Source organism: Schistocerca cancellata, chromosome 5, assembly GCF_023864275.1.
Source record: "Schistocerca cancellata isolate TAMUIC-IGC-003103 chromosome 5, iqSchCanc2.1, whole genome shotgun sequence".
Classification (NCBI taxonomy): Eukaryota; Metazoa; Arthropoda; class Insecta; order Orthoptera; family Acrididae; genus Schistocerca; species Schistocerca cancellata.
In genome coordinates, this window is record NC_064630.1 from 274,504,163 (window position 1) to 274,532,021 (window position 27,859).

Sequence of the window (27,859 nt, forward strand, 5' to 3'; positions counted from 1 at the left end):
TCAATGCGACATGCTTATAACATTTCCACAACGAAACTGTCTCGAGACCTGTCATAAAATGCAGAGAGATTGTGATCGTTTATAAATTACACTAGCGCCAAGACACAATGAATGCCATCTCGGCATGATAGCAATGAAAATACTATCGATGACTATGCTGCTAAAGCAGAGTTACTAAACACAGCCTTCAGAAATTCCTCCTTCAAAGAAGACGATGTAAATATTCCAGTATTTGATTCAAGAACACCTGCCAACGTGAGTAACTTAGAAGTAGATACCCTCGGAAGAGTGAAGCAACTTAAATCACTTAATAAAAGCAAGTCTTCCGGTCAGGACTGTATCCAATCAGTTTCCTTCCAGAGTGTGCTGATGCAATAGCTCCATACTTAACAATCATATACAACCGCTCGTTCCATGAAAGATCGGTTCCCAAAGACTGGAAGGTTGCACAGGTCACAGCAATATTCAAGAAAGACAGTATGAGTAATATACTAAATTACAGGCCCATATCATTAACGTCGATATGAAGCAGGATTTTGGAACATATATTGTGTTGTGACTTGGCAAGACAGCCAAGTCACTATGCGAGGATGCCGAAATGCACGCGCTTAGCTCACGCAGGCTTGCGTGAGGTCTGGAACAGTGTAAAGTAGTTAATATAGCAAATAAAGTACGTAGTTGATGTAATACTTAACTTTATTCCATAATTGGTGAACATCGCTCTTGTTGATACTTTACATAATCTCAATATACACTGGTAATGGCGCCTTGCTAGGTCGTAGCAATTGACGTAGCTGAAGGCTATGCTAACTATCGTCTCGGCAAATGAGAGCGTATATGTCAGTGAAGCATCGCTAGCAAAGTCGGCTGTACAACTGGGGCGAGTGCTAGGATCTGTCTCTAGACCTGCCGTGTGGCGGCGCTCGGTCTGCAATCACTGACAGTGGCGACACGCGGGTCCGACGTATACTAACGGACCGCGGCCGATTTAAAGGCTACCACCTAGCAAGTGTGGTGTCTGGCGGTGACACCACATATTGTGCTCAAACGTAATGAATTATCTGATGAGAAAGGTGTATTGACACACAGTCAACACGGATTTAGAAAATATCGTTCTTGTGAAACACATCTAGCTCTTTACTCACACGAAGTGTTGAGTGCTATTGACAAGAGATTTCAAATTGATTCCGTGTTTCTAGATTTTCGGGAGGCTTTTGACACTGTATCTCACAAGCGAGTTGTAGTCAAATTGCGAGCTTGGGAAATCGTCTCAATTATGTGACTGAATTCATGATTTCCTGTCAGAGAGATCACAGTTCTTAATAACTGATAGAAAAGCATTGAGTGAAATAGAATTGGTTTCTGGCGCTCCTCAAGGTAGTGTTATAGAGCCTCTGCAGTTTCTTGTCTATTCAAACGGTTTAGGAGACAATCTGAGCACCCGTCTTAGGTTGTTTGCAGATGATGCTGTCGTTTATCGATTAGTAAAGTCATCAGCTGATCAAAACAAATTCCACAATTATTTAGATAAGATATCTGTATAGTGCGAAAATTGGCAGTTGAGACTAAGTAATGAAAAATGAGTGGTCATCCACATGAGTGCTAAAATGAATCCGTCAAACTTCGGTTACACGATAAATATATCAAATCTGAAGATCGTAATTTCAACCAAATACACAAAAATTACAGTTACGAACAACTTAAATTGGGTAGAAGGCATAGAAAATGTTGTGAGTAGGGCGAACCGAAGACTGTGTTTTATTGGGAGAACATTTAGAAAGGGCAACAGATCTACTAAAGAGACTGTCTACACTACGCTTGTCCGACCTGTCTTGGAGTACTGCTGCGCGTTCTGGGATCCTTATCAGATAGGGTTATAGGAGTACATCGAGAAAGTTCAAAGAAGAGCAAAACGTTTTGTATTATCGAGAAATAGGGGAGCGACTGTGACTAACAAGATACAGAATTTCAGTTGGACATAATTAAAACAAAGACGTTTTTCGTTGAGTTTTCAGTGAAAAATAGTTACCAAGCAATTCTGTGCATCAAAGAACTTCAAACCCCACTCCAAACAAAGTTCATTATCATAGACATAGTAAACTGGGGCAGCAGCATACCCACCAAAGAATCCATAGATATAATCACTATAATTTATTAAGATATCAAACTACACTCCTGGAAATTGAAATAAGAACACCGTGAATTCATTGTCCCAGGAAGGGGAAACTTTATTGACACATTCCTGGGGTCAGATACATCACATGATCACACTGACAGAACCACAGGCACATAGACACAGGCAACAGAGCATGCACAATGTCGGCACTAGTACAGTGTATATCCACCTTTGGCAGCAATGCAGGCTGCTATTCTCCCATGGAGACGATCGTAGAGATGCTGGATGTAGTCCTGTGGAACGGCTTGCCATGCCATTTCCACCTGGCGCCTCAGTTGGATCAGCGTTCGTGCTGGACGTGCAGACCGCGTGAGACGACGCTTCATCCAGTCCCAAACATGCTCAATGGGGGACAGATCCGGAGATCTTGCTGGCCAGGGTAGTTGACTTACACCTTGTAGAGCACGTTGGGTGGCACGGGATACATGCGGACGTGCATTGTCCTGTTGGAACAGCAAGTTCCCTTGCCGGTCTAGGAATGGTAGAACGATGGGTTCGATGACGGTTTGGATGTACCGTGCACTATTCAGTGTCCCCTCGACGATCACCAGTGGTGTACGGCCAGTGTAGGAGACCGCTCCCCACACCATGATGCCGGGTGTTGGCCCTGTGTGCCTCGGTCGTATGCAGTCCTGATTGTGGCGCTCACCTGCACGGCGCCAAACACGCATACGACCATCATTGGCACCAAGGCAGAAGCGACTCTCATCGCTGAAGACGACACGTCTCCATTCGTCCCTCCATTCACGCCTGTCGCGACACCACTGGAGGCGGGCTGCACGATGTTGGGGCGTGAGCGGAAGACGGCCTAACGGTGTGCGGGACCGTAGCCCAGCTTCATGGAGACGGTTGCGAATGGTCCTCGCCGATACCCTAGGAGCAACAGTGTCCCTAATTTGCTGGGAAGTGGCGGTGCGGTCCCCTACGGCACTGCGTAGGATCCTACGGTCTTGGCGTGCATCCGTGCGTCGCTGCGGTCCGGTCCCAGGTCGACGGGCACGTGCACCTTCCGCCGACCACTGGCGACAACATCGATGTACTGTGGAGACCTCACGCCCCACGTGTTGAGCAATTCGGCGGTACGTCCACCCGGCCTCCCGCATGCCCACTATACGCCCTCGCTCAAAGTCCGTCAACTGCACATACGGTTCACGTCCACGCTGTCGCGGCATGCTACCAGTGTTAAAGACTGCGATGGAGCTCCGTATGCCACGGCAAACTGGCTGCCACTGACGGCGGCGGTGCACAAATGCTGCGCAGCTAGCGCCATTCGACGGCCAACACCGCGGTTCCTGGTGTGTCCGCTGTGCCGTGCGTGTGATCATTGCTTGTACAGCCCTCTCGCAGTGTCCGGAGCAAGTATGGTGGGTCTGACACACCGGTGTCAATGTGTTCTTTTTTCCATTTCCAGGAGTGTATATCCAAGGCTGAAATTGCTTCCCAATAGAGACACTAGATCTTGTTCTGCCCCACCACTATTTCAAATTAAGTGCCAAAAAGTACAAACAGGACGTAGGCCTAACAACGGTTAGCACACTCAGTGGGAATATAACAGAAATATTGATTAATTTATTGAAATTAACTTCTGATCAGCAAGGAGAATATCACCCAGGAAACTTTGCACTACTTTAGTTATATTAATGACACATTCACGGTGTACAGTGGAACTAAGAAAGAAATAGTAACGTTGCTAAACACATTCAGTAACTTACACATAAACATCCACTTTACCAGGGAACACCAGAAAAATAAAAAAAATCTTACACATGATAATAACCAATACAAACTGGGCCCTGAACATTAGTGTGCACAGTAAACCAACCAACACCAAGGTGCATTCAGATCCTTTTTGAGCGCAATTCCCTCTTAATGCTGCTAACTGTTGTTCTGGTCTTCAGTTCACACACTGGTTTTGATGCAGCTCTCCATGCTACTCTATCCTGTGCAAGCTTCTTCATCTCCCAGTACCTACTGCAACCTACACCCTTCTGAATCTGTTTAATATATTCATCTCTTGGTCTCCCTCTACGATTTGTACCCTCCACGCTGCCCTCCAATACTAAATTGGTGATCCCTTTATTCCTCAGAATATCCCCTACCAACCGATCCCTTCTTCTAGTCAAATTGTGCCACAAATTTCTCTTCTCTCCAATTCTATTCAGTAGCTCCTCATTAGTTATGTGATCTACACATCTAATCTTCAGCATTCTTCTGTAGCAACACATTTCGAAAGCTTCTATTCTCTTCTTGTCTAAACTATTTATCGTCCACGTTTCACTTCCATACATGGCTACACTCCATACAAATACTTTCAGATACGAATTCCTGGCACTTAAATCAATACTCGATGTTAACAAATTTCTCTTCTTCAGAAATGCTTTCCTTGCCTTTGCCAGTCTACATTTTACTACAAGACAGAAATAAACACTATCAAATACATTGCACAACAATGGCTATCACTAACATGAAACAGATACACTTTTAAAACACTTAACAAAAAACAAAAGCAAATAATCTGACAACCATCTCCTGCAATACACAAAAACCTATGTATGTAACTATACCATGCTTAGGAGTCACTCAGACAAAATAGCCAAACTGCTTAAAGATACAGATTACTTCTGCCACCGAGAACAATTTAGTAACGAAATAGGGCCATAAAATCTCACAACCAACAAAGAAACTGAGCAAATCAGGTATTTATAAAATCACATGCAATTATTGCGATAAATACTAAAATTGGTCAAACAGGAAAAAATTTAAAACGCATTTTAAAGAACACATTGACTGTTTCAGTCTTATAAGTAAACAAGTGGGCTATACCGAAACATATAAACAAAACATGACACATTATTGCAATAGACAACGACCTTAAAACAACTGAATAAGTTAGAAAAGAGCTGGAAAATGGACATCTTGAAGGAAATGGAAATATTCACCCAGGGCCATAATTGGGAAAAGATATTAAAAATTAAATGGCCAGGATTTAAGAAATGTCATTTGTTCACCAGTTTCAATACAGTTCTCTTAGAACAGAAAAACGGAACACCAAGATTGTATATGCGTTTAGGTCCCAGCAATATCTCTATAATTTTTAAAATAAAAATTTTATAGTGTCGTTATTATTATGAAATGGTCACAGTATATGATTTTGTAATATATTTCGGCAACCAACATCAGTGACGCGACAACAAGGCGCGCAGAAGTGATTGAAGTGACTGACAACAGCAGGATCGACATAGCGATAGTCAAAATGGAAATAAGCTTTGTTTTGACTGTCATCTTATTTTCTGCACTGTTGACTTATTTTTGATACCGCGATTCAGGTTATCTTTAGAAGTTTGAGAAAATAACTAACAGGCTCAAAAGAGCCATAGGAATGGAGGCACCTCAACAAATCATAACAAGACTGCCGCACCACAAGAACAAAGTGAGTCATTATTTAAACATTTTTATGTGAACAGCAAACCAACATACAAATTGATATCGCCTCTTAACAGGTTATCCTTCTTTTTTCCACAGGATAGTTACAGCATATACCAAGACTGTACAAAGGAATTTTAATGTCTATGTTCACTTGTGTTGAATGTTTTTTGTCCTGCCATTGGAGCCTGATGATGAGGTCTAACATCGAAACATGTTGCTAAGCAGTTAAATTAAATAGGTGCCAAATTTTTGACTGGTAGCGGTGTTTGTAAAACGTTTTCACTTGTTCAGTCTCATTTACGAGGATTCATCTATTTATAATCATTACTTCACTCGTTTCAAGTAGAATGTCCGGTTGGCCATATCTATCAAGGTTTGTCATGTATAGAATAACATGTAATTGACTATGTGACGATCAGATAGCAAAGATCAGCAGCCATCGACAATTCATTACTCATGAAATCGAGGCTGCCTTCCTCCTGTACGGTAAAGAGATAAACATATCAACCTCACCAAAACGAAAAACAGAGTGAAGTATTCACGCTATTGTTTCACTAAGTAAGATCGATTTTATTGATATGTTTCGCAAACTGGCAGTTAGGAAGTTATAGATATTCGTTGCAATTCAGTAGTTCTGTAACGTGGTACTGTTGTAGTGGTTTGAAATTAAACATATTTAAAAATCTTCGCTTCATACATCATTACTTTTTTAAAAGCGTTGTTGTTGTCGTCGGTAATCGTGGTCGTAAATTATCATTGGAGACGCTTGTTCCGCGAACAACAGTTCGACATTTCGACCACTATTCGCCTTCAGATACTTCATGGAACGTTTTAGCATTTTAGCTGACTTTAGAAATATCTGGTCAGAGGGCGTCATAACATGCCCCTTGTCACATAAGGCAACTATTACTTGCACATCGATGGAACAATACGAAGGAAGTGAAGGGAATTTCAGAAGAGACATAAAGGAGCAAAGGAAACATATACCGGTTTTAAGGTTTGCAGAAGACATACAGTAGCTCTTCTGACCGTATATAAGAAAATCATAAACGACCTTTTGAAGGGAATGTACAACATGTTTAACACAGAGTATGGATTAAGCAGTAACGAAGCAAAGATGAAGGTAATGAAGAATAATAGAAAGGAGAGTAACGACTTGTTAACATCAAAATCTGGAACGATAGGGTAATGGAAAAAGTGAAAGAATTCTGCCACCTAGGAGCCAGGATTGTGCAGTATGGCTGAGGCAAGGATGGTACCAGAAGCGGACTGGCACAGGCATAGACATAGTGAAGACATGATATGGAAATGAGGAAGACGTTCCTGGAGCTGAACATCTGGAACATAGAACTGAATGGAAGTGAAATGACGATCATCGCAAACCCAGCGAAGAAGAAACTAGAAGCATTTGAACTGCGGTGCTGTCGAAGAATGCTGAAAATGACGAGGACAGATAAAGTACGAAATGTGAAGAAGTACCGAAAATAATAGGAAAGGAAAGAATTCTGTGGAAGACAATTACCAGGAGAAGGGACTGGTTAGTAGAGCATATACTACGGCAGCCAGGAATAGTTAAACTGGAGCTAGAACAAGCAGCAGAGAGGAAAAATAGTAGTGAAGACAAAGATTAGAAGTTTCAAATATATTGTAGAGAACGTTGGTTATAGATTAGCACATGACAGGAAAAGATGGAGGACAGGATCAGCTTATCAACGACTTGCGAACACCACCCTCACAGTAGAGAGTTATTCCAGGCGAAGAAGATGGTGATAATCTTCCAAAATGTCGAGTTTTAACTCCAGCTTAGCGCAGTCTAAACACTGAGAAGATTTTATACAAGGATGGCGGTGCAAAAAAATTCTTCTGCTTCTTCTTCTTCTTGCGGATTACCTATAGCTCTCGCCACTTCTCCGTCCCCAGTTGTCTTCCTCTTCTATTCTGGATTCCTCATTGTTCATACTCCTTGCTTCCACTGCCTCCTCCACCTCAGCTTGCCAGCTGCGTCGCGAGTGACCACTTTTCTTCCGCTGGGATGGTATTCATCGTAGTATCCTATATGACGTCGTGTCTGCAGTCGTTCAATACACATGGCCAAAACACAATCAACAGTTTTTGTTCAATGTCATCACAGATAGCCCTATCCATTTTCATTCTTTGTCGGATTATGTCATTTTTTTATCCGATCCACCCTAGTACAACTTGAGCTTCGTTTTAAGTAATGCATCTCACTGACAAACAGTTTAATCTTTTTTTAGGTTTAAGTACCCCAATCGATAAAAACGGAACCGTTATAGGATCTCTTTGTTATCCATCCCGTCCGTCCGTCTGTCTGTTTGTCCGACAGTCAAAAGCCCCTTTTTCTCAAGAAGAGGGGTAGACGTATCACGCTGCAATTTGTAACATACTAAGGTTTATAGTCCCTTATATAAAAAACTGAAGCTTCTAAGTCAATGCAGTCAAAACATACGGCCATTTATGTCAGATTTTGATACGTGCAAACTCAGTCATCAAAGCCTATGAGATACTACACTTTGGCCTAGAATCATGACACTTGGAAAAAAAGAAAGGTTAACAGTACAACTAAACAAAAAAATCCAAAAACTGTAAATATGAAATAACACCACACGAAACAAATTTGTCATTTCTTATCTGACTGTTCGTGCGTCTGTTAAGACCCCTTTTTCTCAGGAACGGTAGAAATTTATGCCACATACTGAGGTCTATGATACCTTGGCGCTGTAATAAATGTAAGCTTATAATTCAATGCAACCCAAATTTAGGACACATTTTGATGTAATCTCATTCATCTTTCCCGTGACCTAGAATCATGCAATTTGTCAAGAAGCTAGGTTTCACAGTACAACAAAAAAGGAAAAAAATCTGAAAATCATTAATTTGTAATTATATCGCACGAACACATTTCTTTTGTCATTTATCATCCCACATCTAACTTGACAGTAAAACAACAAGTAGTTTTGCAAAAAAAAAAAAAAAAAAAAAAAATGGCTCTGAACACTATGGGACTTAACATCTGAGGTCATCAGTCCCCTAGATTTAGAACTACTTAAACCTAACTAACCTAAGGACATCACACACATCCATGCCCGAGGCAGGATTCGAACCTGCGAGTGTAGCGGCAGCGCATTTCCGAACTGAAGCGCCTAGAACCGCTCGTCCACAGCGGCCGGCTAGTAACTTTTGCATTCAGGCTGACTCAGTCGCAGTGGTAAAAGTCAAACATCAGGCCAGGAATGACTTCATTGCTCGTATGACGTGTGTTCCGGAATTTATCCATCATCTGATATCCAACGCATCACTCCTGGATGTCCTACGATGGGTAAATTCCAAAACGCGTTGTATGAGCAGTAAGGTCATTCCTTGCCCGATGTTTGACTTTTATCATTGCGACCCAACCAGACTTAATGGAGAACTGCTGATTATTACAATAATGGTCGCTTGCCTCCTGCATGACTTTATGTCACATTTGTATTATTGAAATTAACGCATTCTTGAATATCTCTGGAATCTTCCCAGTATCAATGTCAATAACATACAAAGATGATAGAGATTCTCGATTTCCGGAATATATGAACTGTCTATGTACACTATGCGATCAAAAGTATCTGGACAGCCCCAAAAACATACGTTTTTCAAATTAGGTGCGTTGTGTTGCCACCTACTGCCAGGTACTCCATATCAGCGACCTTGTATCATTAGACATGGTGAGAGAGCAGAATGGGGCGTTCCGCGAGCTCACAGACTTCGAACATGATCAGGTGATTGAGTGTCACTTGTGTCATACGTCTGTACGCGAGATTTCCACACTCCTAAAGATCCCTAGGTACACGGTTTCCGATGTGATAGTGAAGGGCCACGTACAGCTTAAAAGCGTACAGACCGACCTCGTCTGTTGACTGACAGAGACCGCCGACAGTTGAAGAGGGTCGTAATGTGTAATAGGCAGACATCTATAGGCAGACATCTATCCAGACCATCACACAGGAATTCTAAACTGCATCAGGATCCACTGCAAATACCATGAAAGTGAGGCGGGAGGTAAGAAAACTTGTATTTCACGGTCGAGCGGCTGCTCATAAGCCGCACATCACTCCGGTAAATGCCAAACGACGTCTCGCTTGGTGTAAAGAGCGTAAACATTGGACCATTGAACAGTGGAAAAACTTTGTGTGAAGTGATGAATCACTGAACACAATGTGGCGATCCGACAGCAGGGTGTAGGTATGGCGAATGCCCGGTGAACGTCATCTGCCAGCGTGTGTAGTGCCAACAGTAAAATTCGGAGGCGGTGACATTATGGTGTGGTCGTGTTTTACATGGAGGCGGCTTGCACTCCTTGTTTTTTTTGCGTGGCACTATCACAGCACAAGCCTACATCGACGTTTTAAGCACCTTCTTGGTTCCTGCTGTTGAAGAGCAATTCGGTGATGGCGATTGCGTCTTTCAACACGATCGAGCACCTGTTCATAATGCACGGCCTGTGGCGGAATGGTTACAAGACAGTAACATCCCTGTAATGGACTAGCCTGCACAGAGTCCTTACCTGAATCCTACAGAACACCTTTGGGATGTTTTGGAACGCAGACTTCGTGCCAGGCATCACCGATATCGATTCCTCTCCTCAGTGCAGCAATCCGTGAAGAATGGTCTGCCATTCGCCAAGAAACCTTCTAGCACCCGACTGAACGTATGCCTGCGAGAGTGGAAACTGTCATCAAGGCTAAGGATGGGCTAACACCATATTAAATTCCAGCATTACCGATGGAGGGCGCGATAAAAGAACTTGTAAGTCATTTTCAGCCAGGTGTCCGGATAATTTGGATCACATGGTGTATATAATTAAGTTTCTACGGAACCCTCAGTGCGTGAGTCGAACTCGTGCCTGGCCAGTCTGTCATTGCTAACGTCCCAGGCTTCTGCTCCGCTCAAAGCTACACTCTTGACTATAATGTTATTCATTTTCTTCATCGTTTTTGTTCTTATCTTTTTGTTCCAAAAAACAGAGTTCACCGCCCTTTATTAATACTACTAGTGATTGCATCATTATTTGTGCCGTGTTTGTTAAATAACACCTCAACGTATTTTGCCTTTTCCACACCTCCAGTTACCTCCAACTTATTTACCATTCTCGTTGCAAGACCAAGTACTCACACTTCTTCACGTTCATCTTCAGACCTGCCTTATTGTATTCCTCTTTAAACTTTCTTATCACATAAATATTATTCTTCTTCTGATAATACAATCTGGTCATTTGCAAAATACAGGCTAATACAGGCTAAATAGCTTGCTGTCCTCTACTATCATTCCCATAACCTGGCACTTCCTATGCCACGTCTACAGAATTGCTCCTAGACACAGCTTTCAGAGGGTCAGTGACAGCCCACATCCTTGTGGCAGACATTTTTGCACCTCCAGTTTTTCTGTACAACAATTCCCAATCCTTACAGTCACTGTGTTATTTTCACATAATTTCATAGCAACCTTGAGTAGGCTTTAATCCAACTGTGGCTGCTACAAATCATGTATTACAGGCACGACAGGTTTCGTAATTTAAATTACATCATCAGGTGCAAATCTGAATAAAAGGAAGAATGAGATCGTAAACAATATTACGTGAAGACCATATCACAGTGGTAAGAAGTGTCCGCAAGACTGAATTCTTTCATTATAATGGTTAAGCCATTTATAACTTTTCTTACAGTCTGTTGGTGGGAATATTATCATATACGCTTTACAGGTCAATCAATGCAACACGCTTCTCTAGTCCAACTTATGACCGTTTTTCGCATATTAGTTTTAAGGTGAAAATGTTGTCCATTACCGACCTTCCTGTTCGGAATCCTGCTTGCTCTACTTGCTGCTTGTGACTTGTTTCATTCTCCACCAGATTTTAAGTATCTTCGAGTACAGTTGTCCAATGAAAGGGATCACTGCCAATCCCCTATAATTATTTGGGTCATTACATGACCGTTTCTTATACACTTGTGTTATGTAACATGTCCATTCCAATGGAACGTCTTCATGTAGTACGCTTTCCAAGCCTCAACAGCTCTGGATATATTGATTCATATCCTAGTGCCTTCTTTATCTTACAGCTCCTTACAGCCTGTTGAAGAATTTCTGTATGTAATGGCTATAACTCCTCATATTCCCCTCGCATTTGTGTAACAATTCGTGCCGATTTTACTGGAATAAATCCTTAAAATACTTTGTCCATTGACCATGTTTAACATTAGATGTAACTTGTCACTATTTGACTCTTCCATTGACTTGATTGTGCTCCACCAGTCATCCTCTCTACATATTCACATCTTTCTTCCCATACCTGGTTTTTCCTTTTTAACGCGTCTATTTTTCTTCTCTATTTATGATCCTACATCTGTGTCTACTTTGATTGTCATTCTTTATTAGGAACGTCAAATAAGCTTCTTTCTCCCTTCCAACCATCCCTGGTATTTCTACACCCCACGAAACCGATTTCTTCTTTTTTATCATATTCTCGAAGGGCTTCTTTTGCTGTTTCATTCAAGGCCTTCTTTGTACGCTCATATTCCTCTTCTCCTGTTCTCTCTACACTCTCCAGTTTTTTGGCAGTCGTTGTTGGTATACGTATTTAGTACTGTCTTCCCTTAGACTGCCCATTTGTGATCTCAGGTTGGACAGCACGCTGCGTTCTCTCCTGTTCGCCAATACTCCTGAAAGTATAGGGCATATAAATCTTATATTCCACTGCATGATGATCACTTCCACAAACTGCCCCTCTTAGAATCTGAATCCCCAATTTGCAAATTAGCCTTTTGCCTCAAGATGAGATAATCAATACTTGATTTCAGCTCTCTTGCATGGTAATATCAAGTAAATTTACGAATATTATTGGGAGCAAAGAATGTGTTTTCCACTCGTAATTCGTATTGATCCAATAAATCCATCAACATTTTTCCATTCTCGTTCCTAGCCCCTCTCCACACATCCCAATAGGCTTACTATTCCTCTCTTTCCCGACTGTGCCACTAATATCTTCCGCTGGTATCAGTTCATGGCCAGTTGAAACGACGTTAATAGTCTCTGTCTGCATCTATTACGTTCAAGAACACATATTCAGTAGGGGTGTACACTCCCGCTATCACTATACTCATGACTTTAGCTCTCAGACTGAAATTTGTCAACCTTTCATAACCGCTTTCCACAAGGCTACACATTTTGATCACCGTTTATTTAGAGTAGTGGATACTCCTGCTCTCGCCCTACAGTTTTTGTCCACTTCGCTGAAATAATGGGCAAACTCCATCACCTACTCACAATCCATACCTTCCTTTTTTGTTTCAGAAAACACGGAAACAAAATATTGCGCTATCTGTTAACGCTTCTTGTTGTTTATTCTGGATGCACCATATAATCCATACACCAAAGCCCAACGTCCATTTTCGCTGCCGTTGTCGAATTCCATTAGAGCCATCCGAACACCGAGGCTTATTACTGGGTATTTTATAGCTGGCTGTTTCTTTTCTGTGGAAGGTGAGCTGGCCCATCGTGCAAGCCCCGCCCCGAAGGACCAGGATTTGCCATCAAGCTTCTCTTACCCTAGGAAGACTGATGATCTAAAAATAGGTGGTACAAAAAAGTTGGCTACGTAACTATGGAGCTACTGTACGAGTCATATGCACGTTCAGCTTGAAAGTAGGCTGTTTATGTTTTCTTATTGGCAACGTTACGTAGCGCTCTGTATGAAAATCACTGGCTGTGCTGTGTGCAGTCTGTGGCTAGTTTGCATTGTTGTCTGCCATTGTAGTGTTGGGCAGCGGCAGCTGGATGTGAACAGCGCGTAGCGTTGCGCACAGTGATGCCAATTTAGCGACTTTGTCGCTAGAAATGGCGACTTTTGCCTTCGTCTTAGCGACAAAAAAAAAACTTTTTAGCGACAAAAATTATTTAGCGACTTATCTGGCGAGTTTTGGAGTACTGACGACTTTTGAAGTGCAAATCAAAACTATTTTGGGCCAGTATTTTCATTAACAAAACTAAGATTTTAACTATAGAATGGGTACTACACTGACTTTGTTCTAGATTTACTAAGTTAAATTAAGTTCTTAGCAGATCACGTAGCATTGTTCAGCATTTAGTAAACCTGAATGTGGGAATTGCCTACGGAGTAAGAAAACCTTGACTATAGAACAATTCATTATTCATTACCCACTAGCCTGTTGTCGTCGATAGCGTATCGACCTGTAATTCTTCAACTTTTGAACTCCCTTTATTTTTGGAATTGACAAAAAACATACGTAGTATTAAGTATAATAAAATACATTTCTGTCCAGCAACCTCTAATTTTTCGAAATGTTAACTCGCAGTCAAATTATTACCACATGCACAGAGGTAACGCAAGAACAATTCGGTGGGGGTATCTCAGACATTATTACGTTTTAAACAATGAACAACAGGAGTGATATCGTGTTACCGAGTGAGTAGATTGTTTCATGACCTCTAGTTCGCCTGAGTCTTAATGTATTTTCAGTGATTATAAATTGGCGAAATTTATGTTGTGGTGGCTTACATAATGGATTTACCGCAGAAGAAGAAGCAGTACGCTCAAAAATATCGGGATGTGTGGTAAGCAGAACCTGAATTCAATGGGTGGCTGAAACCAGTTATTGGAGACTTATCCAAGGCAAGATGTCGAGTATGTGCAACAGCGTTTTATGCTAAATTGTGTGATGTTAGAAAGCATTCGAAAACTATTAGGCATAAACAAAAAATTTATTTAAAAAAAAAAACACAAACCACCTTACCTGTGACAATTGTTCTGAAAACTACAGTTAGAATAGCAAGCAGAGCGGAAGGCACCCTTTCTTTATTTATTGCTGAACATTGTTCTATTTTAGCTGTAAATCATTTAGGAATACTGTGCAAGAAGGTGTTTTCCGGTGATAAGGGCGCTAAAAACATGCTATTAAATTGCACGAAGTGCACACGACTAAGTTTTGGCTCCATATTTTACACAATCATTGGTTGAAGATATAGGTAACCAAAAATACAGTGTACTAATAGATGAATCCACAGATGTATCAATATCTAAAATGCTAGGTATCGTTATACAGTACTATACTGTAAACAACCAAACCATTAGATAAGCATTTCTCAAACTAGCTGTAATAGAAACTGCAGATGCAAGAAATCTGGCTGCTGTTCTTGTGAATTCTTTGAAAGATCTCAAACTTCCAATCGATAATATGGTAGGAATTGGCACAGATAATGCTTCTGCAATGGTTGGAATAAACAATGGGCTTTTTGAACAACTCAATAGAGAATATGGTTTGAAGCATTTGGTATTGATCCGTTGCATTTCTCACTCTCTTCAGCTTGCAGTTTCGCACGCCTCAGTTAATACCATACCTAGAAACATAGAGTTTCTTGTACGGAAAACCTACAATTGGTTCTCCATTTCACCCAAAAGACAAGAGGAATATAAAAAGGTTAATGAGACAATAAATTGTGGAAAATAGCAACTAAAAATTTTGTAGGTCTGTGCAACACGTTGGCTTTCAATTGAACCAGCAATACGAAAAATTCTGGAGCAGTGGGAAGAACTAAAACTATATTTTTCACTTGCCATGGTTCAAGACAATTGTTACATATCCGATCTTTTGTACAAGATGTATTGTGACGACTCAAATCATCTTTACACGTTTTACCTTAAACATGCTTAAAAAGACGTACAAATAGCAATAAAAGCTTTTGAAGGAGAAGACAATGACCCCACTAAATTACTAGATACACTTGTATTTCTCATGCAGTCACTCTGACAAAACATAGTTTTTCCAACTGTTGATTTGTTGACAACACCAGTTCAAAACGAATGTATGTACGCAAATCCGAACCTTGGCTTTATGTTTGAACAGAAATTGTCTGAGTCAAGTTTGTCTGAAGAAAATAAAGTTTATTTGAAGAAGAGATGCATTCAGTTTAGTATGAAACTCATAAAAGAAATTCAACAAAGACTGCCAAGTAACGTTACGATCCTGAAAAAATGTCAATGCTGAATGTTGAAGAAACACTAAAAGTGAATAAAAATAATGCTGTAGCGGTTGTAGCCAAAGAATTGGGTTTTAGTGGCGATTTCATAGACGGTATGCTGCAAGAATGGCATAATATCAACTTCATTAGGTGGAATAACACTACTAACACTGTTCGATTTTGGAGTGAGGTTTTGCAGTATAAAAATGCTGCAGAAGAGAATCCTTTTTCTTTGATTTCACAGCTAACAATGACTGTTCTATGCCTACCGCATTCAAATGCAGAAGTAGAAAGAATATTCAGTTCTATGAACATTATAAAAACTAAACAAAGTAACAGATTATAGTTAAAGGCAAGCAACGTTCAACCCTCTACATCAACTACAGTTCTGTCAGAGCATGACACAGAAGAGTTTTCGATCTTCTGAGTGACGACGATGAATAGCTCACATACCGGTATGTATATACACTCCTGGAAATGGAAAAAAGAACACATTGACACCGGTGTGTCAGACCCACCATACTTGCTCCGGACACTGCGAGAGGGCTGTACAAGCAATGATCACACGCACGGCACAGCGGACACACCAGGAACCGCGGTGTTGGCCGTCGAATGGCGCTAGCTGCGCAGCATTTGTGCACCGCCGCCGTCAGTGTCAGCCAGTTTGCCGTGGCATACGGAGCTCCATCGCAGTCTTTAACACTGGTAGCATGCCGCGACAGCGTGGACGTGAACCGTATGTGCAGTTGACGGACTTTGAGCGAGGGCGTATAGTGGGCATGCGGGAGGCCGGGTGGACGTACCGCCGAATTGCTCAACACGTGGGGCGTGAGGTCTCCACAGTACATCGATGTTGTCGCCAGTGGTCGGCGGAAGATGCACGTGCCCGTCGACCTGGGACCGGACCGCAGCGACGCACGGATGCACGCCAAGACCGTAGGATCCTACGCAGTGCCGTAGGGGACCGCACCGCCACTTCCCAGCAAATTAGGGACACTGTTGCTCCTGGGGTATCGGCGAGGACCATTCGCAACCGTCTCCATGAAGCTGGGCTACGGTCCCGCACACCGTTAGGCCGTCTTCCGCTCACGCCCCAACATCGTGCAGCCCGCCTCCAGTGGTGTCGCGACAGGCGTGAATGGAGGGACGAATGGAGACGTGTCGTCTTCAGAGATGAGAGTCGCTTCTGCCTTGGTGCCAATGATGGTCGTATGCGTGTTTGGCGCCGTGCAGGTGAGCGCCACAATCAGGACTGCATACGACCGAGGCCCACAGGGCCAACACCCGGCATCATGGTGTGGGGAGCGATCTCCTACACTGGCCGTACACCACTGGTGATCGTCGAGGGGACACTGAATAGTGCACGGTACATCCAAACCGTCATCGAACCCATCGTTCTACCATTCCTAGACCGGCAAGGGAACTTGCTGTTCCAACAGGACAATGCACGTCCGCATGTATCCCGTGCCACCCAACGTGCTCTAGAAGGTGTAAGTCAACTACCCTGGCCAGCAAGATCTCCGGATCTGTCCCCCATTGAGCATGTTTGGGACTGGATGAAGCGTCGTCTCACGCGGTCTGCACGTCCAGCACGAACGCTGGTCCAACTGAGGCGCCAGGTGGAAATGGCATGGCAAGCCGTTCCACAGGACTACATCCAGCATCTCTACGATCGTCTCCTTGGAAGAATAGCTACCTGCATTGCTGCGAAAGGTGGATATACGCTGTACTAGTGCCGACATTGTGCATGCTCTGTTGCCTGTGTCTATGTGCCTGTGGTTCTGTCAGTGTGATCATGTGATGTATCTGACCCCAGGAATGTGTCAATAAAGTTTCCCCTTCCTGGGACAATGAATTCACGGTGTTCTTATTTCAATTTCCAGGAGTGTATTATGACTTTTGATGACTATTAAGGTAAATACATTGTTTGTTCTCTATTAAAATCTTTCATTTGCTAACTATGCCTACTAGTAGTTAGTGCCTTCCGTAGTTTGAATCTGTTATTTAGCTGGCAGTAGTGGCGCTCGCTGTATTGCTGTAGCTTGAGTAACGAAGATTTTTGTGAGGTAAGTGATTTGTGAAAGGTATAGGTTAATGTTAGTCAGGGCCATTCTTTTGTAGGGATTTTTTGAAAGTCAGATTGCGTTGCGCTAAAAATATTGTACGTCAGTTTAAGCACAGTCTTGTATAATTGTTGAAAGGGGACGTTTCAAGCTTTGTGGGGCGAGTGGGTTAAAGAAAATATCTCTTGCAGTGCTCGATTTCTTCAGTTCTCGGACAACTCAGTAGCAGTCTGATAAGAAAGAAATACCTTATACATTATTAGATAGCAATGTTTGATGTTTTGTATTCACTGGATTGCATTGTCCGAATATGTATGATAAGACACTTAAGTTAGTATGACTGGGTTTTCTTGATAACATGATACTTGTAAATCGACATGAGGCAACAAATGAGTATGTGTTATGTATGTTATTGCTCATGGTTGTGTCATAAGGAGGATGTACGGAGAACGAAGTAATGCTTGGGATGTTATAATGCTCGTTCTTCCCTTTTGTTTGGACTTACGGTGGAGGTTCACTGGGCGGTGTTGTCATCTCACGTCGCGCATGCGATTGGGGTAACGCCGCACGTGAAGTGCGAGTTCGAGTTCATCACATATCCCCTGCGATATGTGTGCCAATAATTTAATCGCCGATAGTTTCTATTCTATTTTTCACAGGTGAATCAGTTTCCACCCTTGACAGGACCCGTAAAGCAGGTTATTCGGTCATCCAATGTTGACATACGGTGCTCAGAAAATAACAGTACATAAACGATTTTGAGTTATATCTGTGTGCAGCGAAATAAATGCTTCCAGAATGAGATTTTTCACTCTGCAGCGGAGTGTGCGCTGATATGAAACTTCCTGACAGATTAAAACTGTGTGCCGGACCGAGACTCGAACTCGGGACCTTTCCCTTTCGCGGGCAACTGCTCTACCGACTGAGCTACCCAAGCACGACTCACGCCCCCTCCTCGCGGCTTTACTTCTGCCAGTACCTCGTCTCCTACCTTCCAAACTTTACAGAAGTTGCCCGCGAAAGGCAAAGGTCCCGAGTTCTACTGTCGGTCCGGCACACAGTTTTAATCTGCCAGGAAGTTTCAAATAAATGCTATTTGTATCTTGCCATGTGCATTTCTTTTCTCTTTACTAAAAAAAAACACACCGAGCAAGGTGGCGCAGTGGTTAGACCCTGGACTCGCATTCGGGAGGACGACGGTTCAATCCTGCGTCCGGCCATCCTGATTTAGGTTTTCCGTGATTTCCCTAAATCGCTCCAGGAAAATGCCGGGATGGTTCCTTTCAAACGGCACGGCCGACTTCCTTCCCCATCCTTCCCTAATCCGATGAGACCGATGAACTCGCTGTCTGGTCTCCTTCCCCAAAACAAGCACCCCCCCCCCAACCCCCCAGTACGCCTTACGCCTTACTAAAAAAACATTTCTACTGTCCTGAACATATATTTACATTCACGAAGCATGTTTCATTAACAGATTCTGAGAGTGCTCTTTTAGGCTATATTTTGCACCAGCTAGTGGCAGGACCAGGAAGTCTAATCCCACATTCTGTAAATGAAAGGACTTGCATGGAAGTGTCAGTGTGTGTTTAGACCACTGAGGGTACTTCTTAACGGAGGTGCAATGCATATCGCGAGATATAAATTCCATTTACTCAGATGCGCACACCTTAAAATATTAAATGTAGTACTGCTTTAAGACTTATTCCTATTTATCAGTGTTTCTCGCTCATTGTGAATGATGACCAGGTGTTCCCCAGGCTTGTTCATTGTTTTGTAGTGAGGATGTTGACTTCCTGTACAATGAGATTATTTTTGTTTTTAGCCACGAGGTAGCTAATATTTCTCGGATGATGAATCAGCCTGGGAGCCAGCGCTTACCAACCACTTTCCGGGTCTTGCGATATTTTTTTTTCTTTTCTAGGTAAAAGAAACTGTATGGAGTAAACACATGTAAATGTGAGACACAGGTAGCTTCTTTTATGAGAGTTATTACCTTCACGAAATAATGCCAGAAACACAAAACTGTAAAGTGGACTGCGTCAGATAGTGAAGTAAGTAAAAATTAAACTGAGGATCTATTACGTAGGAAAATTAATTTCTAGGAAGTCGAGTAAGATATTTTGACTTGAAAAAGGCAAAAATAAAAGGTAAATAAAAGTGTAGTTGCATGAATAGGAATAAAATGATTAAGTGTTCATTAATGTTAACACTAATAAAGTATGCATATCCTGTAAATTGACTCGTTCCACATCATTTCGATAAACGAATCGTTCAAATGATCTATAAAACATGTAACTAACTAAGTAACTAGAAATGAAAACTTTCATTGTCATCGTAGAAAATGTCATTGCCATGCACTCGCCCTCTACGTTTCAATGCGAAGTTTCCTCATTCCAATTGTTTCTGATTCTACAAACACGTCTCAGAGTTTGTTAACAAGATTTGGAAAATTTAACTAATGCCGAGATGAAATTATACAACATTAAAACAAAAGTAGGTAATGCTAGAATGCACATGGCGTAGGTTCTTACTTTATGGTGATAAAGAGTTAAGACGGTAGTAATATCGTTGGTAGTTTCACCTCAATTTTCGTGCATTTTAAAAACTGTCTTTAATGTATCCTTTACACACCTAAGGGAAATCTGTAGCTTATTTCAATGTTATCGACAGTCATGACACACGTCTGTAATAAATTACCATGTCATTTGAAATTGCAAGAGTCAAAATCAAACCCAGAAAGAAGAACAGTACGTAAGCGGTACGAAACCAACACGATACTGGCAAATTTCAAAAACATATGCGCAAAGCTAATATTTCTTTGGGTCATCAGTCCTCTGACTGGTGTAATGAAACCTGCTATGATTCCCTCTGCAGTACCAGTCTCTTGGTCTCAGAACAGAACTTACTCTCAATATCTTCAGTTCATTGTTGGATATATTCCAATGGCTCAAATGGCTCTGAGAACTATGGGACTTAACATCTGTGGTCATCACTCCCCTAGAACTTAGAACTACTTAAACCTAACTAACCTAAGGACATTACACACATCCATGCCCGAGGCAGCATTCGAACCTGTGACCGTAGCGGTCACGCGGTTCCAGAGTGAAGCGCCTAGAACCGCACGGCCACATCGGCCGGCTGGATATATTCCAATCTCTGTTTTCATTTGCATCTTTGGCCTTCTATGGCTCCCTCTAGGTCCATGAAAGTTATTATCACAGTTCTTAACACGTGTCCTACGTACTATATCTTGCTGTAGCTACGTTTTCCACACATTTCTATTCATCGTCGATTCTGCAGAGAATCTTCTCATGTCTTACCAGTCCACCCAGTTTTCAGGATCCATCTGTAATAGTACAACACAAACCCTTCCATTCTCTTTTTTCGATTTTTCTTCAAGCTGCCATATGACTCAGGAAACAAGGGGAGAGTATGATTCAAAAAACGAAGGGGAGAAGAAGACAGAGAACGTCTGTCGAATCAGTCACGTCTCCTCTCTCGGTGATCATCAGGTCTTGAACTCTGTGCTCGTTGAATTTAACGTCACTGAACTGCGCTCTCTGTGAATGGTTTGCAGAGAATGGGCTCCAGATCTAGCTTTGTTGCGTAAGATCGAGGCCTTTAGAGAAAACATTTACTGGTTTTTGTGACGCAATGTCGTCACTGTATCACCAGCGTGCAGAATAGTATTATCAATGCCGAGCGAATGTTTACATATCCTTCGTCTGTTTCTGATGTCAGCGTATTGTTTCAATAATCGCAAAAGCAAACTGTTGAATAGCGATATAAACAGTGTCGTAAATAAACAAGGAGTGGCGTGGAGACGCACCTCCGTGTTTGTGTTTCAAGCAGAGTTTGCGTAAGATTACGAGCACAATGGAGCATATGCGGCCCACCTGTCGTCTGCGCCTTACGCACAGCCCTCGCGTGCATCGGAGCAATCAGAAGGGAATCGGTCTTCGCTGGAAGCACGCTCGGGAACACGCGCACGCAGCCTTGCGCTCAGTTGTAGCGATCAGGTGGCGAGGTGAACACTGCGCGCCACCGGCATCCACTTCTATGGTAAGGGCTACAGGAATTTAGCGTGCAGCTTTTCACTTTTATAGCATCTAACACTTACGCCTCTAGGCGCTTCAGTCTAGAACCGCGTGACCGCTACGGTCGCAGGTTCGAATCCTGCCTCGGGCATGGATGTGTGTCATGTCCTTAGGTTAGTTAGGTTTATGTAGTTCTAAGTTCTAGGGGACTGATGACCTCAGATGTTAAGTCCCATAGTGCTCAGAGCCATTTTTTTTTTAACTTACGCCTCTACTTTGATACTTCACGCAAAACTCTGAATTAGTGAAGCACACGCCGCATTGTATGTTATTGTTCGTACTTAGTAGAAAAACAAGCCCTTAATGGCAGTCTTGGGAGTGATTTATCATGTTTACACGATACTCTGTAGAACCTCTAAACGCGGATCAAGAAATCGTCTGCCCGTAATCGACAAAATAATGATAGTGTTGTGCTGAATTTCTTTTAAGTACGAAAGATATTTCAAGCAGAGAGTGTGAATTTTCGTACCAGTTTGTGAAAGACACGCACGTGATGATGAATATTAAAAACGACGTAATTTATGCACTGCATTGCTTACGATGGTGTGTGTGTGTGTGTGTGTGTGTGTGTGTGTGTGTGTGCGTGCGTGTATGGTTTTCAAGGATTTCGTTGAAGTAAGGCTTTTGAGAGCTACGAGTTCATATGACGCTCTCTGATTTAACTCAAACGTCCCACAACAGATCCTCCGATTCTCGCACCATAGCATTTATAGCCACATAACCTAATGTGTTCAAATGGTTCAAATGGCTCTAAGCACTATGGGACTTAACATCTAAGGTCATCATTCCCTTAGAAATTAGAACTACTTAAACCTAACTAACCTAAGGACATCACACACATCCATGCCCGAGGCAGCATTCGAACCTGCGCCCGTAGCAGCAGCGCGGTTCCGGACTGAAGCGCCTAGAACCGCTTGGCCACAGTGGCCTGCCACCTAATGTGTTGTTAAGCCCATGTATCATCACGTTACAAACATAATAAATACACTGGGTCACCAAAAATTGTGAGATGTCACTTTATGTGTTAACATTTAATAGTCATGGGTGACTGGAATTCAAGCGTAGGAAAAGGGAGAGAAGGCAACATAGTAGGTGAATATGGATTGCGGCTAATAAATGAAAGAGGAAGCCGTCTGGTAGAATTTTGCGCAGAGCATAACTTAATCATAGCTAAAACTTGGTTTAAGAATCATGAAAGAAGGTTGTATACATGGAAGAACCCTGGAGATACTAAAAGGTATCAGATAGATTATATAATGGTAAGACAGCGATTTAGGAACCAGGTTTTAAATTGTAAGACATTTCCAGGGGCAGATGTGGACTCTGACCACAATCAATTGGTTATGAACTGTAGATTAAAACTGAAGAAACTCCAAAAAGTTGGGAATTTAAGGAGATGGGACCTGGATAAACTGACAAAACCAGAGGTTGTACAGAGTTTCAGGGAGAGCATAAGGGAACAATTGACAGGAATGGGGGAAAGAAATACAGTAGAAGAAGAATGGGTAACTTTGAGGGATGAAGTAGTGAAGGCAGCAGAAGAACAAATAGGTGACAAAACGAGGGCTAATAGAAATCCTTGGGTAACAGAAGAAATATTGATTTTAATTGATGAAAGGAAAAAATATAAAAATGCAGTAAATGAAGCAGGCAAAAAGGAATACAAACGTCTCAAAAATGAGATCAACAGGAAGTGCAAAATGGCTAAGCAGGGATGGCTAGAGGACAAATGTAAGGATGTAGAGGCTTATCTCACTAGGGGTAAGATAGATACTGCGTATAGGAAAATTAAAGAGACCTTTGGAGAAAAGAGATCGACTTGTATGAATATCAAGAGCTCAGATGGAAACCCAGTTCTAAGCAAAGAAGCGAAAGCAGAAACATGGAAGGAGTATATAGAGGGTCTATACAAGGGCGATGTACTTGAGGACAATATTATGGAAATGGAAGAGGATGTAGATGAAAATGAAATGGGAGATACGATACTGCGTGAAGAGTTTGACAGAGCACTGAGAGACCTGAGTCGAAACAAGGCCCCCGGAGTAGACAACATTCCATTAGAACTACTGACGGCCTTGGGAGAGCCAGTCCTGACAAAACTCTACCATCTGGTGAGCAAGATGTATGAGACAGGCGAAATACCCTCAGACTTCAAGAAGAATATAATAATTCCAATCCCAAAGAAAGCAGGTGTTGACAGATGTGAATATTACCGAACTATCAATTTAATAAGTCACAGCTGCAAAATACTAACGCGAATTATTTACAGACGAATGGAAAAACTGATAGAAGCCGACCTCGGGGAAGATTAGTTTGGATTCCGTAGAAATGTTGGAACACGTGAGGCAATACTGACCCTACGACTGATCTTAGAAGAAAGATTAAGGAAATGCAAACCTACGTTTCTAGCATCTGTAGACTTAGAGAAAGCTTTTGACAATGTTGATTGGAATACTGTCTTTCAAATTCTACAGGTGGCAGGGGTAAAATACAGGGAGCGAAAGGCTATTTACAGTTTGTACAGAAACCAGATGGCAGTTATAAGAGTCGAGGGGCATGAAAGGGAAACAGTGGTTGGGAAAGGAGTAAGACAGGGTTGTAGCCTCTCCCCGATGTTATTCAATCTGTATATTGAGCAAGCAGTAAAGGAAACAAAAGAAAAATTCGGAGTAGGAATTAAAATCCATGGAGAAGAAATAAAAACTTTGAGGTTCGCCGATGACATTGTAATTCTGTCAGGGACAGCAAAGGACTTGGAAGAGCAGTTGAACGGAATGGACAGTGTCTTGAAAGGAAGATAAAAGATCAACATCAACAAAAACAAAACGAGGATAATAGAATGTAGTCGAATTAAATCGGGTGATGCTGAGGGTATTAGATTAGGAAATGAGATACTTAAATTAGTAAAGGAGTTTTGCTATTTGGGGAGCAAAATAATTGACGATGGCCGAAGTAGAGAGGATATCAAATGTAGACTGGCAATGGCAAGGAAAGCGTTTCTGAAGAAGAGAAATTTTTTTACATCGAGTATAGATTTAAGTGTCAGGAAGTCGTTTCTGAAAGTATTTGTTGGTGTGTAGCCTTGTATGGAAGTGAAACATGGACGATTAACAGTTTGGACAAGAAGAGAATAGAAGCTTTCGAAATGTGGTGCTACAGAATAATGCTGAAGATTAGATGAGTAGGAGGTATTGAATAGAATTGGGGAGAAGAGGAGTTTGTGGCACTACTTGACTAGAAGAAGGGATCGGTTGGTAGGATATGTTCTGAGGCTTCAAGCGATCACCAATTTTGTACTGGAGGGAATCGTGGAGGGTAAAAATCGTGGAGGGAGACCAACAGATGAATACACTAAGCAGATTCAGGAGTATGTAGGTTGCTGTAGGTACTGGGAGATGAAGAAGCTTGCACAGGATAGAGTAGCATGGAGAGCTGCATCAAACCAGCCTCAGGACTGAAGACCACAACAACAACAGACAACCTAAGGAGCTTGATCGAGACACCTTGCTGGCTATTGCTGCAGTGGCTACAGGACGTAAGATGTTAGTTTCAAATAGTGCAGTAGCAGTCGACCAACGGAGGACAGTGCCACGGATGTAAGAAAAAAGACAGATCTTAGGCAGAAATGAGGTAATAATAAATGACAAATCTATGTAACCTTGAAAATTGGACGTTTGTAGTATTGTTCATAAATTGTCAAAATTATAATAATACTGACTTTTTTTGACGTTTCGCCAGTACCAGTGAGCGACATTGTCGAAAATTCGACAACGCCAGCCACTCGAACTGGTGAAATATCCGAAAAATCATTGAAAAAAATTGGCCGAGGATCCCAGGAAAAAAGCAAACAGCCAATACGCGAACAAGTCGTCTAGAAAGCCTCAACAACTTTGTTCTACAGTTTTTTTTATCTTTGTGCTTCCCAGCGTTGTTACACTGTCGCACTCTCTTCACTTTCAAATTATGAGAGGCATTAATAAGAGTCTAAAGTATTATTTCTGCTGCTGCTGCTGCTGTTATTGTTATTGTTGTCTTCTGTCCGAAGACTGGTTCGATGTAACTCTCCACTCTCCATGTACGCGTAGAAATGAAAATTTGAGGTCCTGATTTTTAGTGATTAATGAGGACTATAGGATGGAATTACATACTAGTCCATTGCAACGAGACTTAATAACACATCAAAAAAGTACATACGTACTCCGCAAGCCACTGTTCGGTGTGTGGCAGAGGGTACGCTATACCACTACTAATCCTAGAGTGGAACAGGACTAGTCGGGTTAGCATGCTGATGAAAGGAGAGGAGAGACCTACCAAGCACCTAGTGGGACTGCCGACGGATCTTTGTGAGATCAGTGGTTTTCAAACTTTTTGCGTCTATGGCTCCCTTGACCTTGATAACTTACAACGCTGAAAGACCTACCCCACGTAAGTAACATGTTGCAAAAGGTATCAAAACTCGTGGGGCCTTGTTACCTTCTTGCGGATACTCATGCTTCATCAAGTTGCAAAGTTACAAGCAGTGACGAGGAAGCAAATTACGGTTTCAATATGCTGACTAAAGAAATATCGATTAAACGATCTTGTTCTTCAGTGGTATGCTCAGTAGTGAAAGGATATATGATCCAGTTGTGTTGATCAACTTCTTATGTGTGGAACGTTCTGTTCAGTTGACTGGTCCACAAACACAGACTTCATTTCTTCACTCAACTCAAATTCATTGCCTTCTAAAACCACCTGAAGAGAAGGGGAATGTGATGTCTATCTTTACCATCCACTTTTTTGTTCTAGAATATTAGACTGTCATCTACAGAAAATCCTTACGAAGAAACATCCGTAACTGAGAATTATAGCAGTGACTGAAAATATCGCTTCAGATGTAAGGACTTTTTTTAAAATTTTTCAGTGCTTTTAAGCAACAACCGGTTCGGGGGTCTTGCACGCCCATCAGATATGACAATTTTGTGCTGGGACTCCAAGCACCGCGATGGCGAGTGTAAAACTGCCATTTACCAGGCTGCCATAGTAACAAGCACTTATTTGCCAGCACGCTAGATACCACTGTTGGCGCACATCTTCATCCTAGACCAGACGGCAATCAGATTTTTAATTTTTTTTTTATATTTACGGTACACGAGATTCACAACTCGAGTATCAATTTCCGAAAGTGGCTCGAGGCTAGAGTTACGTATTGGACCCCCCCCCCCCCTCCCCCCGCCCGGCGTTGTGGTAACAAATCGACCAATAGCGAAACCTAGTATTTACATCCGCGCCATACTGGAAAGTGAAAGGTGGGGTCCAATACATAAGTTTTACGCAGTTAGATGCAATTCCAAAAAGTTCTCGAGAAAATGGACTTCGAATATCTCTGACAGTGGAATACACGTACTAGTACTGTTGTTGCTAAAACTGTGAGAGGTGGTAGTATGGACCAAAACCGAGAAAAAATGTCTAGTAAACATGGACTCCAAAATGCATACCCGAAGAACTATGAGCAATTGTTCATCTTCGCTACTGTGAAACACATCTCCTCAATTGAACAAGTGCTCAAAGCTCTTAAGGTATGCATTTGACTATATGTTTATTGGACATTTTTTCCTTTTTCTTGGTTCATATTACTACCTCTGAAAATTGCCTATCTTACTATCTTAGCAACAGCAGTATCAGTACATGTACCCGACTGCCAGAGGTATAAAACAGTTTTCGCTTATAACTTTCGACTCGTTCTTTTACGGTACGGGGATCCTTACCTCAAATTGTTAATTTATCCTTCTCCATCATTCTATAAAGTTTGTAAAATCATCATGGAATCACACTGTGTGTATATACATTTACGGGAGCCAGTGGTTGGAATTTTGACTTCCTATAGCGTCGCTGGATAATGTTTCCGACATGGGTTCCTATGCATAACTTGATCTACTAAGTCTCCCCGACAAGCTCTAGAAGTGTACAACATAAAATTGTGTAACACCTTGTACACTGAATTTGTTGGTCGTAATTGTACTGTCTGTACATTCCAGTTTATGTGAAAACCGGCGAAGAGTTGCGCAGCGTTTAATTACACAAATAAA

General features: G+C 42.0%; 1 protein-coding gene across 1 annotated transcript in view; it reads left to right on the forward strand.

Annotated features, from left to right (window-relative positions):
• Positions 1–21,677: 21,677 nt before the first annotated feature.
• LOC126187587 (band 3 anion transport protein) overlaps positions 21,678–27,859 on the forward strand; it is a 588,329-nt gene continuing 582,147 nt past the window's right edge. Inside the window, exon 1 of the mRNA XM_049928766.1 lies at positions 21,678–21,756. The gene's annotated coding sequence lies outside the window, so the exon portion shown is untranslated. The remainder of the gene's footprint in view (positions 21,757–27,859) is intronic.